Genomic DNA, 20,051 nt, shown 5'->3' with positions numbered 1-20,051 from the left:
AAATAAAACCAGAGAGTCACATGCACATTTCATCTCTCACACCCCTCTCTTCCCTTGCCCACTGCTAAGTGTCTTTGACAGCACCATGAGCAAGAAAGCACGGAAAAATGAAAAAGCTAGCCTTTTCTTCCCCTCCCCCAAAAGATCAAAAGTAGTTTTTTGTTTTGGTTTGGTTTTTTTAAGTAGCTGGTTGAAGCAGATACAATACACCTTTCAAATCGTAAAGAACAAAGAAATTAATCACAGCCGAAAAAAAGCCAGTCCCACACAGTTAAAAAGTAACGCAAAAGAAATAATATTTTTCCTTTTAGACCCTTCTTCTGTACTTAAGGTACAGTACTATATACCAGGATAAATAATAATACTACAATAGTCCTTTTAATTACAATGGCTTTTTAAAGTGAATCTTTTTTGAAAAATTCTCTTACCCACTTCATCCTTTACATACAGACAAGAAATCACAACTCTGCAAACAAACTTCATAAATGTAAAACAAAATTCATGCAATCTCATGAAAGAATGGCCAGAGTATTAAAAAAAAAAAAAAAAAAAGCTATCCTTTTCAACATAAGGAACATTCATCTTCTAATAAAATCTACAAATTTAGGAGGACAAATGTACCACTCACAGCTTTTTTCTTAACTCAGGAATAACAATAAACCTCACTCTCTGAAACAACAAAAGAAACAGAAGAGAGCTTCAGTGGCAGCTCTGTGTCATTAGTGTGCAATGAGAAAAGATGAGAAGATGTACACTATGTTGACACAAATGTGCCTTCCCCTCTAGACCCTACATCTCTTGAAAGCTTTTCTGTTAAACTTTCCTCCAGTTCAGCACCATTAAGTACAAAAAAAAATGTCTCAAAAGCAGCAAATTCAATATCCAAGAAGAAACAAGCAAGAACCCCAAGAACTGTTGCCTTAAAATATATTAAGTCCACTTGTGGTCAATAAAAATATTCTCTACTGGGGAGGGTAAAACGACACTTGGGAGTCAATTGTGCCAACAGTGGCTGTACCTTTACAGCTAGCTATTAGCCCCTCAAACTCCCTCTAAAATTTGCCAGCCTCTTCATTTCTGAAGTGGCACTCAGTGCCTCAGTCAAGCTGCATGCTCAGCTCCTGACCTTCCCACTAATGGCTGTTATTTGTGGGAGGCTTAAGGACACTGTCAATAGCAAGCTTCCTCCTCTGCGTTCTGCATCTCTTGCGTGTTCTCGCTCGCTGTCTTTATCTCCACCTCTCCCCCCCCCCCCCCCCCGTTCTTTTTCCTGTCCTGCAGTCCTCTCCTCTCCCAGAGAATAAAAAAACACCCGCGCACACACATGCATGCACACACGTACGCACGCGCGTGCACACACACACACAAAATCAACTGGCATGCAGCAGCAAGCACCTGCAGTAATAGACTCTTTTATTAAAACTGTTATTCTGCAAGACTTGAAATTCCCGGTGGACCGGGCCATGTCAAAGCCGATATAATTAACTAGAGGCTCAGCAACGGATCAATTACCAGACAAGCAAGTGATAGTGAAATCAATGAAAGATCATCAGCCACATTATCAGTGTTGCAACTCATTAGGGTAAAACTGAGAAATGTGCTCAAAGCGAGCCCAAGCAAGGTGGCATTACAAAACAAAGGGCTAATTTGGAGACCCTGCTGTGAACAATCTGTAACAGAATTAGCCTTTTTTTCCCCTAAACTGCAGAGCTCAGTAACGAAATGTGACAGACTGAGAGAAGCAGTTTATTAAGACACCAACTCGAAGTTTATTTAGTTCATAAACTCTCTCCTAGAAAATCAATACAGTCTGTACAGGGTTATTAGGCTGACTAGCTAATACATCCAAATCTGGTCTTCCCAAGCAGAAATCTTGGCTAGAATGCTACAACCTTACATGAAATCTAAGCACATTCAGATCACGGTATCAAAGGAGGCCTGTCATTTAATTGTCAAATACGTGACTTCTGTATCAAAGCTTCAGAACATTTTAAAGAAACAAGTATTCCCCGCCCCACCCCCCCAACTAACATGACAGAAAAGAAACATAATTTATCCTGCCAGTTCCAGTCCAGCTTCGGTCATCCTTAAATTTATAGAACCTATGTAGCATCTTGTTTGGCACAATAATGCCAGCATATAAAACCAAGAAAACAAATACTTACTATATTTCAAACAGGGATATGAAAAGTAGTCATCATTAAGGAAATAATAGTAAGGGCACGAAAAATACAAAACTACACCTCCTACAGCAGCAGGTTAAGCCTTCTCTAAATGCACATCAACATGGGGAAAAAAAAAGGAAACAAAAAAGAAACAAAACTGACATGAAATTTAGCAAAAATTGTAATAATCAGCATCCAGGCTTAGAACCCAGTATTTCCCTTTGTAACCTATTGCCCTCTCCTTATTGCTATAATTCCTTTGGAGGCAGAAATAGTCTTTGAATCAGCTGTGGGAAGCACAGGAACTACTTGTTAGTATACAAGTTTAGCACAAACTGAGTAGAACACTGTTTTTTCTCCCCCCTTTGGCTAACTCATGAGAATCAGTAACAGTATAGACAAGGTAAGGGCTCTAAGAGCTTTTAAAACAAATCCTTTTAAAAGCATTAACCCCCCCCCTCATTTTCAATAGATTTTTAATCAGGAATACGTACTGCAATTTTACTGCTATCCAATGGCATTTGTGCTGAAAGATAAAAGGAACTGTGAAATTATTTTACATTTTCAGCTCCTGGGAATACCCGGGTGCTGAATAGAAGAGGTGGCTGCAGAATCCAGGTTCTAATGGAACTTAAAACAGAGTGCATTGCAGTTGTCTACTTGTGTTTTTGAGAATTTTAAGTGCTTTGTGAACTGTATGTGAGGTATGAGAGGGTTTTTTTTTTCATTTTAACTAATACTTATTACTTACTATCAAAGACAATTACACTACATGTGTGGCTTCGTGAATCTTTAAAAAATATAACTTTGTTTATTTCATCTCTCCTCTTAGAACTACCGATACAGAAATGCACCATATGGCAATAAAGGATAGGTAAGGTGATTACAGAAAGCCCAGGTGATGCTGATAATAAAATCCAGTCAGCAGAATATGCTACATAATGTAAACATATCTTATTTTTTCCACATTCCATTATTCTGATCATTTCAGTGTTCAGTAGTTCAGTCAAAGGGTTAATGCAAATAGTTCAAAATGACTAAACATTGAAAAAATATTTTCTTCTTTTTGTTCCAATTATTCTGTACTATTAATTAAGCTGTTAAAACATGCAACAGTTACTATCTTTTTAATGTTCAATAATATGTAAACTCTTTAAAGAGATTTTTGTTCCACGTCTCTGCTTTAGATATTAATCAAGAAAATAATTACAGAGGAATTTAGTAAAAAAAATCTACATGCATATAACTATGTACTGTACATGTACATTCAACGAGGTCCAATTAGTTGGAAAGAATTTGCATTTCAGTTAGTATGAGCTAACAAGACTGTAGGGAGACAATGTGATTCTACTAGCAGGGCAAGAAAGAATGGTGTTTTTCTGTAAGCATTAATTCCCATAACTGATCATTTTAAAATATTACTGATCTTTACAGTATTTGTTTTTCAAACATCTAGGAGTTCAGTATAAATGTTTATATTAACTGTACATGCAGCAGTGTCCCCGAGACTACTCCTCAGTAAAAAAAAAAGATAAAACAGTGAGCACAGATTTATTATTTCTGTTGATTTAGTATTTACATTTCGATTTAATGATCAGTATCAATCAAATATTCTAAAGGAGCATTCTTTAGATTTGGTGTTCATTCATTAAAGGTACTGGGAAAAGATTCAGAAAATCTTTATGTCTTTTTATGCAAACGCTCCAATTTTCAACAGTAACGAGATATATATATATATGCAACATACACAGTTGGTGATCTCATATCCGTATACATAGTTTTCCTAAATCGCTGTACCCTCGACTGATTACTAGATAGTACCTGTAATTCCCAGAGTTCATTTTGCTGCAGATGTTAACAGTTTCAGTAATTTGTAATGACAGTAAACTGGCCTTTGCTCTTTCCTTATTCACTATTCATTTCTAGGCTTGGTTAAGTAGATAGCTGGGTGAAAGATCAGTGGTTTTTCATGTGACACGTTCTGGTATTCATCTAATAGCTCGCCAGGACAAAACTGTCCCTGTTCTTGCCAAAATAATGAAAATGGTCCTCCACATCGCATGACAATCAGCCCTTGCTTGTGCTGAAACAACCAAGCTTATTTAATTGAGTTGTTTTAAAGACATTTTGTAACTGCGTATTCCATATTGCCTCCAAAAAAGTATGTATCACCAACTAAGAGAGAATTGTCATTAAAGTGATGTGTGAGCAGAGACTGTAACAATCATGCTTATACTTTATCCATGGATAACAACAAAATAATGAATTGTGTTTTATCAGGAAAATAATTTCCTACTTGAAAATTATGCAAACCCATCTTGGTGATCATCTTCAGAGAGGTGGTGATTCTACTGTAGAAATGTCATTCTTTATCATCCCCTTCTCTCTAAGAATTATATAACGGATGGACTCTGCAACATCTGTTAGACTCTATGAAATGTTAACAGATGTCTAAAATGAAAAAAGGGGGGCAGGGGATTAATAAAGGAAACCTCCTCTGAACAGATAATCCACCCAAATTTCCATATCCCAAAGAAAAAAAAAAATTGGCAGCACTGTATTTTCTCTGAAACCTGTCATCCTTACTTTGTAAAACATTTTTGTGTGAGTTTTAATAGGTAACTTCTGACTTATAACCAAAATGCACTGGACTGATTATGTCATCATGCAACCATGAGACTGAATACTTTTTAGCCCCCTCTGATCCAAATGTCCTTGCTGAATCCCTCTTCTCTATCTTATCAACAGTATCGTGCATTTAGGAATCTGCTTTTCACTTTGATATGTGTGCCTAATTCACACAGACTCTGGAAGTGTCCACATCTATATTTTACACCTTTTTTAGGAAGAATTTTCAGGTCAAAAGCGCTCAGCATACATATCTTCAGACAACTGAAGCATGGCAGAACTTTTCAGTATCAGGAAAGTTTTCACTTAAAATTAAAAATGGTCTTTTCAAACCGTAACCTACTCTAAAGGTTGGTTATTTGGGGGGGAGGGGGGGGGTTTAGACAGGTATTTAATTTCTCTCCCATTACACATTAGGCAACGTGACAGAAAAGTTTTGATGATGAGTCTGAAAATGTACATTCCTGTCATGAAAGCTTCAGTTCCTAGCAAGCTGTCCCACTGCATCTGATCCTAATCACATCTTTGCCAATCTATGCATCAGCACCACATACCACAAAACCCTTACGAAGACTGCTGTGACACAACACTAGCAAAAAGCAAGGTTAAATCTATTGCCTGCAGTTAAAAACATCAAGCAGAGAACATTAGGTTTTTTAAACACTCAGCCACTATGTTTTAACAAGTTACAGAAAAGAGTCAAATACAGAAAAAGTAAGCACACAGACAGGACAATGACATCCATATATGCTGTCCTTAAGTATTTAACGTGATCACAGTGTGAATGTTGGCAGAGATGGCTAGTTGCATGTTTGGAGGATAAGCATGACCATGGAGAATACTACATAAATTAGAGGAAAGTTCTTGTCAGCTGCAGATGCTGACTAATACATACTTTTGTTTTCTTGCTTTGCTTTTGTTGTGTTTTTTTGTTTGTTTGTTATTTAAACAAGTCAATACTGGGAGTTCAGGTCACCTGAAACTCCTTTTACAAGGGAAATCACAGCTATGTTTCTCAACCTACTTTGTAAAGGAGGTATGTAAAATATATTAATTTGCATTCTCAACAACTGAGGAGTACACAAGTGAAGCAGAGAGAACCAAGGAATCATGATTACAGTGGATACGCACGTATAAATGACAAAATGCAGGTGAAATGGAGGAGGCAGAAGGTTATAAAAACAAGTAACTTGACAAAATAGAAACACACAACATAATGCCAAGTAATAGCAGTTAGTTGATTGTGCTCATTAAATTTTCTAAGTAATTACTTGTTGTTTAAAAGCTATTCCACATATCACCATGGCATTTAACTAGTAATAACCACTACATATATGTGGATAATACACTAAACTAGAAAGGTTCATGCTTTCCTCAGAAGAATTTTACATGCCTATGAAAAATTTGGTGCAAACTCCTTTATTTGCAGACAGGTAAACAGGGCAGCTCGTTCTGCACATGTGGCACAGTTTCACACTCAGTCTTCATTTTATATCCGTGCTTGTGTCAGTGTCTTTTTCTGACACAAAACTATTTATTACTTAACTGTTTTACCAAAGGGTAAGAGATAACCATGTTAAGGTATGAGAATCTGGTGCAAAGCACAGCAGACACAACAAGCTCCAAGAGATTTTGTTTTAAACTGTGCATCTAATGAAATGTCTGCATGGCCCACCACTGAAATAAAAGTGAGATTCAAACATTCTGTTTTGACTCACAAGAAATTCAAAGGACAGAGGGCACCTGACATACCATATAAAATAGGAAGATGTATAACACAATAATAAATGTATTTGACTTTTAAAATAAAATATTTCAAAACCAGTTGTATCTGCTGAGATGTAAGTTCAAAATTGAACAGAAATAGAAGCAAGCTCACAGCAAATGTTAAAATAACAATGCAACAACCTGATTTATGTAAGTCATCAAGAAGGATACTTCAAACACTTTCATCTAAAAGCTCCATATTTACACATGGTTACATCCACAGATTATCACTATACTATTATACAGGTGTACTAGTGTACTACAGCATCTTTCAGCTATTGATTATCTGGGGTTCAGCAAGGTTTATATTTTTAATATACTATTAAACTCAGCAACTTTTGCTCTTCTTTTCTGAAAAACATCCTAAAACTCTGGAAATTGTCTGCTGGACACTAGTTTAGTACAAGACCTTTACAAAGCAATTTATCCTCTGCTAGTAATTTTGTTATTCTCATTCTTTTAGTAAATTCCCTCTACAACAAGCAAGGTCTTTGGATCCCACAACAGCCTAAAGGGTTTAAATGTAGGCTAAGCTTATGATCTAATTATTCGATAATATAATATATTGTGTCACTTCCTAGTAATAATTATTTGGTGTCTAAAACATAAGTCTGTCATAACTAAATAACTAAACTGACCTAAAAATCTGTTTTGAAGAACAGCTGAATTTTAGATGGTTGAAAAGGCACTTCATGCACAAATGCAAGACTGAATTAAGAGCAGCTATGTTTTTCTAATTACTGACTCATTCACAGCACACAGAATTGCCTGAACTGCCCAGTGTCCTACTAGCTCTCTGGACAATTAGGAAAAGCTGCATTAGCAAGAACTCAGCAGTCTCTGTCTCACTTCTCTCTGGAGGACCAGTGAAATGATGAGCTCCATCACCTGGCCAGCAGTAGCAGCAGCCACAAAGTCACCTCAGGGACTTGGACAGAGATTCATCTGCAGCCTTGGCAGCAACTAAAGTATGCTTACTAACAGACAGTCACACGACCACACACTGGCACAAAGTCCTTTCATTAAGAGCTGTTGTCTAAGTGACCTGTCACAGAGTTTCATAAAGCAGCATTAATACTGTGGGCCAAAATGAGATTGATCTTTGAGCTTCGTGGTCTCCTGTTGACAACAGTGCATTATAAAACCAATACTAAATACTTTATAAACAGGTCTCCCTCCAGTGTATTAGAGGAACAGTGCATATTTCATGCCCTATAGTTAGGTAGCCACATATCCATCAGACAATTAAATAATTTATAAGATACTCAGAAGTGCAATAAGACTCAATAAACTTTAAAATACTTACAAGCCACTATTTTGTTTGAAAACATATTTAAAAAATAAAAGATACCTGCTCACCTACTGAGTACACAGCATAAGTAAAATTCAATTTTTATAACACCCTTTTCACCTGATATATCCTCACTGTACACACACAAAAAAATTCCAGCTCTCCCCTCAGTTAAAAAAAAGGAAACTTATTTTAAAAATCTTTTATACATTTCCTACAATACCATTTTCATTACTCTATATTTCAGCTTCCTTTGCTTGGCATCGGACTCCTTTTTTGTCCTTTTGTACACTCTGGCCAACATGGCTGCAAGAACCTTCTCCTCTGCAATGCTTGCCATCTGGAACCACCCTGCTGCATTTCTCTCCCTCATTCTCCATCTATTTTCAGACTTCATCTGGAAACAATATGTCTCTGTTCTCATGTCTATGTCTCTTAACTTCTAGTAAAAAGGAAAAAAACTTTTTAATTTTATTAACTCTGCACAATGTTTTGGAGATAAAGTTTGTGTGAAAGATACTATACAAAGACATTTCTTTATTAAATCACAAGATTGCAGGGACAGAGCTTACAATAAAAAGCGATCTAAAAATACTTCCTATTCTGTTAAATTTAATATACAAGACAATAGTTTGGGTGATTTTTTTAGCAACCGACTTCAATATAAAATGAAAAACTATTCTTAATATTAGTAATTCATTCACACTTTCAGAAAAAAAATTATGAGTTGGCCTGATTTTCAAAAACTGGAAAACATGCAGTTCTTAAAGACAAATACATCTGAGAACATTCAGCACATTTTGAAGAAAATCAGAGTATGTACTTCTCTTTTCCACCCCATAGAAAAGACGTTCTCTGTGTTACTACCACAGTAGATGAAGAGACACTATCTGCATATAAACACTGAAAGCACATTTCTATGATATTTGCATACTGGTTATGCCAGCGATGTAGGAGATATAAACAGGCTGAGCTCCTATAATATTAAGACATTACAGGGTAAATAAGCTTGTTACTTCCATGGTTCATCTTCAAATGCTATTTATGAAGCGACTGAAATTTTCCTCTGTAATATGGTCTGAATCCCTGTTAAAATGAAACTCGTAAGCAGAATTTCACATTATCTAAGCCTTTCTGAGCTGGATGTCTGTAAATTTGTTCTAACTCACTTAAAAAACTGAAATTTCTCTTGCTGGGAGTAGTTCCCAAACCACCACAGGCGTGGACCTTTGTATAGTATTGCGGATGCCATGGTTTCACAGACAAGCCACATTAATACAGGATAGCAAGCATCTGGAACCCACAGCTGTGTGTGCTCCAGCCCCAAAGCACCCACAAGTCTATGCCAATTGCAACCCCTATTCCGAACCCACAAATGAACCACACTGGTTTTCTTTAGGAGCCAGACCTGAAATTGAAGCTTTTGAGTTTTCTCTGTTCACACAACTTAAGAGAGAATGGGAGTGTTGGGGGGAAAGGGGCAAATACGCTCTAAAGGAAAATCACAATGGACAATCTCTGCCTTGGCTTTCACATATGGCCTACTTGGGACAAGTTGACCCACAGGGATTTTAAAAGTGCTATTTAAAGACCAAACTGGATTTTGTTTCTACAATAATTGCAACAGACTTACAAGGCTGGCACCAAAGAATCATCTACAAGTCTATCTGTTATGGAAAGACAAAAGGATTTGGGGGGGTGGGGGTGGGGGGGGGGGTGTCAGTGGGGTGTTCAAGGACAGGAGAAAGGGGGAGTGGACTCCAGATAACAGTGTTGTTGCTTAAGCCCTCATATGTAGAACACTACTTCTGCCCTTTGGCCTGCATCTAAATGGCACAAAGACAGTTTTAACCACCACTTTGGAAGAAAGCCCGGTGCTACACCTTCAGTAGTGTTAGTAACTTTATTACAAGTAGGTGTAGAATTACATGCCCTCCCCCTTAGTATCATACCTTCCATCCCCTGCAGCACAATGCTTAGACCTTTCCGAAGCCAGATAAGGAAAGGCAGATACTTCCAAGTTACTTCAGACTGATTTTTTTTAAGAACTCCTACTCTGTACTGACGGGTCCTAAAACAAAAGGCTATGCCTGTTACTCTGTTTTATCCTTGGGATGTGGATGTTTCAGCCTTTTACTTGTATCATATACCAAACAGAAGCTCCAGCTATTAGACATAAACATTTTACCACCTGAGATTAATTACTTTTCTTACTACTTTTAATCTGAAAACTGGGTTTGCAAGCTCCTGTGGGGATATATAAATGTCCCTTCAAAACTTGCCAATTTGGCAAGAAAGCGTTTTCTTCTTTATGCCAAATACATCTTGGAAACACAGGCAAGGTTCAATCACAGCAAGGAGTAACAGTCCCCAAAACAAGATGGTTACTTGGAAAATGTGAAGAAAGGACACTCAACATCAACTGATTTCTCCCAGAGTTGGCTGATGGGAGATGAAGAAAGCTCTCCCTCGAAGAGCATTCATCCTCATTCATGCATATGCTCTGAAGGAGGAGGAAGACCCAGGGCAGGAAAATACGACAATTATGGCTGAACATCAGTGATACCCATCAGGCTCCTGTGCTCCCTCAGGATGCCAGCAGTTAGACTGTTTCGCCCTCCCTTCCTCAACATTAGTCTCACTGTTTCTGTTTCCATTGAGATTAGAAAAACAGAGCAGCAAAAAGTACCCACTACAAGTATTCATTTAGGTTTAATCCACTGGCTGTATCCTAAAGACAGAACTACAGAGACAGCCATTACGGTGCAGGATAATTCTAGCATGATAACTATCAATTCTCCCTCATCCAACTCACTTCCAGGATACCTGTGAACATGATAAAAGTCAATCATAAGAAAAAAACTAGTTCCACTTTGGCGGAAGGAAGGATTTTTGTAGGTGGGAGAGATAACCTGGGAGAATGACAGTGGTCTATGCCCCTGTTGTCCAAAGCTGCTGAAGAAAAAAGCTTTAAGAGTTGTTCTGCTGATGAGCTACTGAGTAAGCATTTCTTAAAAGGTGATACACAGCTCAACAAGTTTAAAATAGCACAAAAGTGTTCCACTCTTCACTCTGATGCTAAAATAGAAAGCCAAAGAAAAATCTGGTGTGTATCTATAAAGATTTTTAGCCTCCTGAAAATATAATACTCTCTTGTTACTCAGAAGGTATCTAACAAACAAAAGAATTAGCACCTCAAGTAAAACTGCAGTAAAGGAAGGTATGTTCTGTTTTGCTTAAAAGATGAAATTGGTCTTAGGAGCACATTTGGATGAAAGGAGAAATTCTGACCTAAAATTATGAAAAAATGCTTTTTTTTGGGTCTGTTTTCCTAGAGGACTGATCCTCTAGGATTGAACCTTCTAAAGAAGAAATATCTCAGTGAGTTTTACATCAAAGAGACTAAAAGAGTGAAGCAATGTAGAAATTTTAACAATGAAAACTTTTCCTATATTCTTACTCCCTCCACACATGCAAGATTAATACAAGAAGAATTGGGAAAAATTAAAATCCTGCCAAGCCAAGCAAAATCAGGGCACAAGCAGGTTTATTTGCTTTGCAGGTCACTTTTCAAATGGAATATAGGATAAGCATCAATGTAAACACTTGGAAAACTGTAGTGTCATACACTTAACAGAAGAGCTAACTGTACAAAGGTAATTGAAGTGAAAAGAATGCCTAGAAAGCATCAAAGAAAACATCAGCTGTTTCCTGTCAAATAATGTAGAGACAATTAGGAAAATAAGAAAAAAAAATAATCTTTTAAAAAACTGTTTAAGAAATGAAGCTTGAACTCTCAGCTTCTATACTGCTGTGAATGCTCCTGCAATCACACTACAAAAATCATCCCATCCCTATACATAAAATGGGAATAAATTTATACAATTTTCTCAATCAATTACTTACCAGTATGTTTTATACTGGAATTTTTGTAAACTTTTCATTTATCTGTTTGTCTAACACATTCATTTTTTCAGAGAGAGTAATTAAAATCCCTAGATACTCATTTAGAAATGTTATACTTCCCATCCTCTCTCTCTTTTGAATCCTGTCATGACAATTTTACTTATTGTCATGCAGTGATCATATTTACAAAAATTAAAAAAGCAATCTTTCAGTATTCTAACATTGAATTAATTTGAAGTTTATTTCTGATCTTTGATAAACAAGAAAGTACTGCTGTTTATCTGGCAATTTGGGATCCTATACTTGTGTACACGTGCACAGCAGCCAATTTTCACAAGGTATGATGCAATGGATGCTTTGTTTTTGAGATCAGAAGCAAAACTACAAAATAAATCTCTCTAAGAAGCTGAGATATTTTGAATTTTCACTTAAAGACAATTTATCTCAAGATTATTTACACAAGACCTGAGAGACAGCTTCATTGCTGTTAGCTGCATCCTATTTATATTAAAACAAAGTCTAAAAGACAAAACCAAGCTCAGCCCATCTCCCTCCTCCAGCTGTGCTGAGTGCTGTACAAACAAAAGGAAGATAGAGTTCCTGTCTAGAAAGGTTTATAGCCTGAATAATCAAGAGAGACAACAGATAGAAGAAAGGAAGTATCTCATTTTGATTTTTACTATTGGGAAGCTGATACATAGAGCTGGAATTTTAAAGAGTACTTCACACCCATAGCTCATGCCAGATTTTTGAAGAGCCAAGAATAGCAGGTATCAGACTACAAATTGAAAAGATAGTTACTGGCATGATGCTTCACCAGAGCTTTAAAATGAACTAAATGTAGAGATTGTAGGTAAGAAAGATGCACATGAAACAATAGTATTGAAAAAATATTGTATAAGTTTTACAAAATATTGTAAAAAGACTTGGTTTCTCCCTGCCTTCCCCCCACCCCCAAACAAACACATTTTTCTATTACCTCAGATACCAATTTCACTCAGTGTCTCTTATGAGTCACTAAATTCAAGACATGCACTTTCTATCACAACACAGAGACAGCAATTAGAAGCACACTGAAACTGCTGTCAGGTTGTCTTCTAATCCTTAGAGTGACTTGATCACTGCAGGTCAAGTGCATGATTTGAAACTGATGCCTTGGAGGTCAAAGTCAATAGGTCTACAGTTATGTTGCTGTTTGTTTCACACAGGAGCATCAGGATTCACTAATCCTGTAGTAAGTGAAACATCCAAGACCGGCAAGTAAATAAAACAGGTGGAGGAAAAGCTTATATATAACACCAGAAACTGAAAGTTACAGTTTATTCACATAGCTGCCCACTTCTAAAAACAATTTTGGAGTACATTTCATTAGAATCTGAAATGCATGTTTCTAGTGATTTTCAGTACACATTTGATTTACAAATTCCAGTAAAAATGTGCCACAGCTGGCAGAACAAATTACTTTAATAAATCATTATTAAATAACTGTAAATCTTTAGAATGGCATAATGTCTAATAAAAAAATATGCATGTAAAAGTGAGTATTTGTGGAGAAACACTCTTCATATAGTGGAAAACAAATTACAAAACTTACCATCCTGGTAGTACAGGATAATTCAATGAGTAAATGCTGGAATAAAATTCACATAAATAGTGCTTAATCTACTGAGATTTCATGTTAACAACTGCATCTGAACAAATTGCATGGTAAAGGGTGATGGTAAAAGTACTATATTTCAGGGCTTTTTTATGTTAAACATTCACATTTCTGGTAGAAAACTCTGACTCTTGCAATGCATCATCAGAGCAGAACATTTACTTTCCAAATACCATGCAAACATTGCTAACTGTATTTCTGGATTTTAGAAATGTTTTATACGTTTAACTTCTGTTTCTTTTTTTTTTAAAAAAAAAAAACCAACAACAACAACAACAAAGAAACAAAAAAAAAGCCAAAAAACCTGTCCCAAAACACAGTACCAAAAAGCACCAGATCCTTTCATTTTAACCTGTGTTCCCTCCGATGTGCAGCAGATGGACATTTACAGTAATCCATTACTGCAGAAATCAGCTGAAGAGCTACTTGCTCGTTCCAAAACTTCCCATGCCTTATTTAGCTCTTACAAGACTTCATTTGTCAAAGTGCAGACACAGTGCTGATGTCGCACCCAATGGCGCATTTCTATAGTCAAGATGAGCTGCAGCACCGCAACAGGCCCAGGAGTACCTTGTTGCTGACTGCGATTGCTTCCACTGCCTCTTGGGATGGGTAAATTATTAACTGACACTTTCACAACTGAAGAACTGTCTAAGATAAACCTATTAAAACTCTTAGCCTACAGAACACTTCACACTCTTGGTTTGTTAAATCTTTGTCAAAGTCATCATTTGGCCAGGTTCTTTAAATATACATATGCATCTATATAAAAATCTATTTATAAAACTTTCAATTATGGAAGTTTCCTCTACCTTTCCTTGTCTCTTTTTCTTTGGCTGAATGGAGTGAACCTTACAGTTAGAGCTAAGAATTGAATACTAAAATGGGAATGACAAAAGCTTATCAAAGATAGAAATATACTAAGCACTGTGATTCACCTGATTAACTGAACTTACAAAATTCACTACAAAGACACGATAACTAGGTAATACAGGAAGACTGAACCACGACCAACAAGTCAGCACACATTGGCAATAGTAACACAATGTCAGGTAGTGATGGCTGCTTGAAAATTTACCAGCTTAGACGTAAATATCTATTGACTCAAAAAAAGAATGCTAAAAATATTTTCCATACATATTTTAAAAAGTTTCTCAGATTAAGTGACGAGCAGATTTTTGCAAAGCTGAAAAAAGTCTGTTAATACTACATACACTTTTCTTCTTATCTTTATGAATGCTAAAGAGAATCATGACATTAACATTAAGACCTGAATTAGCTGTCTCTGAAAAAAAAAAAAAAAAAAAAAAAGACAGACTGTAACAGTTACTTCACTGTTATTTGCAGTCTCGTCCAGATTTTACCTTAATCCAAGGAAGCAGATAAAAGTAACATTTTGTGTGCTGATACTAGTATAAAATTTATTTATCCTCAACACATACTGTACACCCAACTACCCTACTGCCCTACTGCATCAAAAACAAAAGAATTGAAGAATCATATTTTAACTAGCAAATTTCTGCTTCATTCACACACAAAGCTGCCATGGGCACTCCCTCTTATGCGAGCACGGAAGAAAAGCCATACTGTAACTCCAAATCCAACCACACTTGCCATAACACGATCATGAAACTGCACGCAATTAAAATGGCTTGTAGACAGTAATAACACGTCTGAACATTATGGGTATGCATGGAAGCAACAGAAAAAAATTTCAGTGAGGTACCTTTTCTAGTGGATTAAGAAACCAAGAAATAAACAGACCAGTTTAATAGCATATCATACAAGCTCTTCACGGACAAAAATATACAGTCTCTCCTACAGGGGTTCATTTTTGGGGAGCCTGATTTCATGCTCATAGGTACTGATTTGCTGTTCCAGTTGACTTCTGTCACAGCTGTGAATGGTTAGAGTAATCAGAGCCTGACAGGTCCTAAATCAGGAAACCAAATTTACAAGTCACTTCTGAGGATGTGACTTTAAACTGTGTATAAAGTGGGAATTACGCTTCAGCTGCCTAATAGGGATACAGCAAAGATTTACATTAAAAATTTACTTACATGCAAATTACTTGTGCAAGTGACAAATATTATTTTAAGAGTATTAAAAATGGGTATTTTACCCTACAGGAAGCACAGCTCGTTTATCACACCAAATTAACAGAAATATTAAAAGGCATTATAACAGTATCTGCCTAACCAATGTGTGTGTGAGTCTGAGCATATATGTATGTGTGTGTATACACATGTGCCTACATAGCATCACTGATTGTTTATACACACATACAGAGTCACTCCTCTTAAAATTTCTCTTTTCCAGCAAAAAGCGAGTGCCTTTTTTTATTATTAACTACAATTCACCCTGAAGCTTATCAGGAATTTTGAGGGGGCAGGACAATGGTTTGTACTTTTTGTTTTATCCACACTGTTCTATATTCTTTCTGATAATTTGAGATAGGTAACTAAATTACAGGTTTACAGGGATTCCAATGACCATAGAAGCCACAAAAGCGTAGTCTAAAATACGACATTATACCTACAGATACCTTCCTAATGCCCATACAAATAGTTCTATACATGCCTCATTTTAGGGTAAAATAATCTGATCCCAATCTCCTCCATGCACTTCATACCCTAACAAAAGCCTTCATCTACTTCTCTATCCTCCTTTCAGTACTTTCTAGTTTGTACTCAGATGCATAATCCATAGGCCCAAGACTATTCTATTCAAAACTTTCTAACCATGCTGCTTGTACATGTCCTTGCTGCCATATGATATTCATGGCACCCACTGCTACAGTATTGTCCTCCGAAAGTTCCTCTGCCTGCAGTAGAAGCATTCAGAGATGCTATTCTACTAACCAATGGACCAAAACATACAATGCATTTTGCTTGTGAATTCCTAATTGCTGATTTTCACAAATCATGAATGTCACGTCAAGATTAATTATATAACTTACATTGCCACATGAAACATCAGGGAGCAAGTATTAATCAATGTCTTTTAAACTTCTGCAATGAAGTTTTCTCCATTATTCAGAATTCAGCTGGTACATAACTTCATGCAGTACATACCATACACATGATCACACATCATAACAAAGTGGCAACATAAGACTCAAGTGCATGTGAATGAAAGCAAGAACATGACAGTTGTCTTTTGGGGGAAACTCCCAAATGTCAGTATTTCAGAAGTTGCAGCAGGAAAGACCCTGAAAAGGTATTTCCTGAGAGAAGTGATGTTCCAGATTTAAGAAGGGGCTGTATGCATTGCCTAAACTTTAAATGTTCTCCTTTTGACTCCTGAGGGTCTCTTTCTGTGTTTAATGAAGTAGCACAACTGCCATCACTAACAGCCCAGGACTTGAAGAGAGACAGTCTCTTTCTTTTAAAAGAGAGAAAAAGAGAAATTGTCAGCAAAGGCTATGTCCTTTATCAGACCAGCTGTCACGGAAGAAGCAGCCATAATGTATGCACATGAGGCATTCAGGCTTCTCAGGGGGTACGAATGGACACTCCTAACATGGCAAGCATCAGAAGCTTACAAAGATCAGCAACAGCCTAAGTTTGGAGGAAGGCAGGCGGGTTGGACTAGATGATCTTTTGAGGTGCCTTCCAACCCCTAACATTCTGTGATTCTGTGAAAGAAAGTGAAAGTCACTAACATATGAGAACGTATTTCTTTGAATGAAAATAAGCATCTACCTGCAGAAGACAGGATGCAGTATTTGCTTCCATCCCCATGTGTACATGTGTGTTACAGACATGCAGTTACAGTTTCACTGATGTCAGAAAACAAGATTCCAGAGAAGGTTGCTTTGAACATCCAAAATGTTCCATTGCAAATGTATCACTGAACAATGCACCCGGCAGATCATAGTAACTTATAGATATGAAATGGAAGGCAGTGCTGGTTTACTCTAAGTAAAATTAACATGCTGAGAAAAAACGCTATGTACTATCTCAGCAACCACAGAGCTGACTGCACAGCAAATGGAGAAGTAACTTCCTGCTAGATTTGTATTTGCACACATCATACCTTAAAGTCTTCTACAATGAAAATGCACGACTTTCCTTTGGAAGACCTGTGACAGAGAATGACAAGAAAAAGTAACAAAAGCCTGACATGGAACAATTTTTTTTTAGTATTTATTTGAGTATGTGATTGGCATTAAAATACAGCTCAATGTAGCTCCCTAACAAAAGTTAAAACTCACTCTCTTCCCACCCACACAAAGTAATTTTGTTTAGAGACCTTCATTTCTTTTGGCCTTAGCCCATATGAGGGGTGTTTGATGCAGTTGGTGCCAGTAATTGCTTCCATACAATACAAATGTTTGAAAACATTTTGCATACTTGTTATGATTATGTATGACATTTATATTGTATTTAAAACTCCAATGGGCTTGCAGATTTTATATTTGCCTATAGAAAACAAAGACATAGCACAGAATGTTCCTCTAATACATCTAAGAGAACAAAGTCAGTTTTATTTTCAGTTAATATCCTATGAACTCTTAGCCTCTCAACATTTGTTTTTTCCATTGAAAACAAAAGTAGGTACATTGATTGTAAAGCTATGGGAGCTATGTACACAACTTTGATTGCATATACATTCACACAGCACATGAAACTGGACAGTTAGGCAAATAGCTGTGCTTTTGCGATGATTATACATATGTTAGCTGCTGGCAGTAATAATGATCCCTATTCTGAAAAGAACATCTGCAAAAACCTTATCCCCACAAATATGCATAGCTGTTCAGTCCCTTAGTTTTACAGGTGTAAGATTATTCAGATATAGATTCAGATTCAGAATATAGATTCAGATATAGATTCAGATTCAGAAAAGGCTTTTGTGAGGGAATTTTAACACATTAGAATATTTTCTTTTATAGGTGCAATGCGTGTCTCAAATCATTCCTCAAATCCTCCACGTACTTGATGATGTATTACTTTACTTGAAACATACTTCTGGTTTTCTTACAACAGCCAGTTTTAATCTATGACCTTAGCAAACAATTGTATACTGAGTGGTCTATTTTCTAAATAATAAAGTCTCAAATTTCCGTCAACTGAAATAATAGGAAATTAAATTAAATACATATATCATACAGCAGTCTTTTCATGAGATTTCCAAACTGTTTTTGTAGTCCAGAGTTAGTTGCCAACAAGTAAATTGGCAATGCTCCATTTACTTGCAGATTCAGCTTTTTCACCCTGCACCCTCCACCTCATGATTGCCATTCCCTCCTCCTTTCTTGTCTGCCTTGGAGATGCCACCACTGGTAACTCAAAGGCTGGTTGCAGAAATACAGTGAAAAAAACATCCCATCTAAAGTGACACTTATCTGACACCACAGGTAGAGCATAGACACCTGGATTATAATAAGTTATCAGTTTTCTAGCGGGGCTATCCCTGAGTGGCTGACAATCACAACCAAACAGCCCACCTTCTTGTCCAAGACAGTCAACAGTATCAAATACATGAAGCCAAAATTTGTTAAGCTTGCAATATTTATGAAGAGACAGATGATGAACAGTAGCAATGGAAGACCTTTATAAACTCTTCATCTTGTTCCAATGCACTGAGAAAAGTGATTTTTCCACCACTTTCCAGGTGAGACTGAGAAAAGAGATGCCAGAAAGGTCATGGAAACAAATGGTTTCCTACAGATGTGGGAAGATCTATAGCAACAAAAAAGTTAGCTTTAAGGAGATTATCTCAGATTCTTCATTCCTTGACCCTCCCTCTCTCTCCCCATCCTGTTCCACTCTTCTCTGACTGTTCCCTGTTCTCTTTAAGTGAGGAAGTCTCAAGTCCTGATCAATAAACACAAAGTCCTCCTGACTGCTCTGCTTTGGTTTATCAATGCTAATACTTATGTATAACCTGCTGCCTGCTCTGACAAAAAGAGCTGACATGGGTTATGGCAAATCACTACTCTGTTACACTCTCCATGATCCCTGTTCCCCCAGTCCCTTCCAAATAATAATTATTTGTGTCATCCATGCGTAGGAACCTAACCCCAAATCTGTCATGGCCACATATATTTTGTCCTTCTTTTAGTTTCCAAAGCTTCATCAACCATTCTTGAAAGACAGAGCAAAACACCTGTTTTGCCATTAAACATTGTCTCTGTTCAGGTTCTTCAGTTTCTTAAATTTGGACTAACACACAGGACACAACTCTCAATTTAGTGAGGTTCACTCAGTCCTACTGTAATTTTGTAAACATTCATGCCCCACTCCTCAACTTTTAGATTCATTACACTCTTCTGTCACTATGGGGCTTCATTTCAAGTATCACAAAAAATTACTTTGGCCTTAAAAACCATCTCTCTGCAAAGGCTAAGGACCTTCTCATACATAAATATATTTCTATATAATGTACAGTTATTAAAAGACATTCTGAAGTTAAATTACCATAAAGAAACTCCACTTACATTAAATTGAACAAGAAGTATCACACTGCTTACATTTCAAAGGACTGTCACTTTTTATAGCAAGGCTTCATTGAGCTTAAATGTGTGTCATTCCACTCAATAGGATCAACCATGCTAATTCTCTGGGAACACATGTATTATCGCCTAACAGATGGTTGTGAAATGTGGCTTTCCAAAGGAATTATCACTTCC

The sequence above is a fragment of the Leptosomus discolor genome, chromosome Z (genome assembly GCF_034619465.1).
Source record: "Leptosomus discolor isolate bLepDis1 chromosome Z, bLepDis1.hap2, whole genome shotgun sequence".
NCBI lineage: Eukaryota > Metazoa > Chordata > Aves > Leptosomiformes > Leptosomidae > Leptosomus > Leptosomus discolor.
This window is presented reverse-complemented; position numbering follows the sequence as displayed.